General features: G+C 55.7%; 1 protein-coding gene across 1 annotated transcript in view; it reads right to left on the bottom strand.

Moving 5' to 3' along the window:
- Positions 1-348, bottom strand: part of EFR3B (EFR3 homolog B (S. cerevisiae)) — a gene marked incomplete at its 5' end in the record, with an annotated part of 26378 nt that overhangs the window by 10078 nt on the left and 15952 nt on the right. The gene's annotated exons all lie outside the window — the stretch shown is intronic.

Below are 348 nucleotides of genomic sequence, written 5' to 3' on the forward strand. Positions count from 1 at the left end.
GTTTCCAACCCCAGGAAAAGCAGGACTTTCTCAGGATCCACATCCACAGCAACTTTACCTTCAAGGTTACTCCAGTTGGGAGATTCCAATCCCTGCTCCTACCCCTTCCTGTTCTGGAGTTGGCACATCCCAGGCTGCATCAGGCTGATTCCTGCTTTCCTTCCCTCCTCGCCTTCCCTGCCTCAGGGTTTCCAGCCCAGGGAGAGGCAGGAATGTGCCTGCAGATCCCCATCCACAAGCAGACACCTCCCAGGTGGGACAGCCAGACTGAGAATTCCAACCACTACTTCTACCTCTTCCTGTTCTGGAGCTGGTGCATCCCAGGCTGCAGCAGACTGATTCCTGCCC

The sequence above is a fragment of the Acanthisitta chloris genome, unplaced genomic scaffold, assembly GCF_000695815.1.
Source record: "Acanthisitta chloris isolate BGI_N310 unplaced genomic scaffold, ASM69581v1 scaffold13022, whole genome shotgun sequence".
NCBI lineage: Eukaryota > Metazoa > Chordata > Aves > Passeriformes > Acanthisittidae > Acanthisitta > Acanthisitta chloris.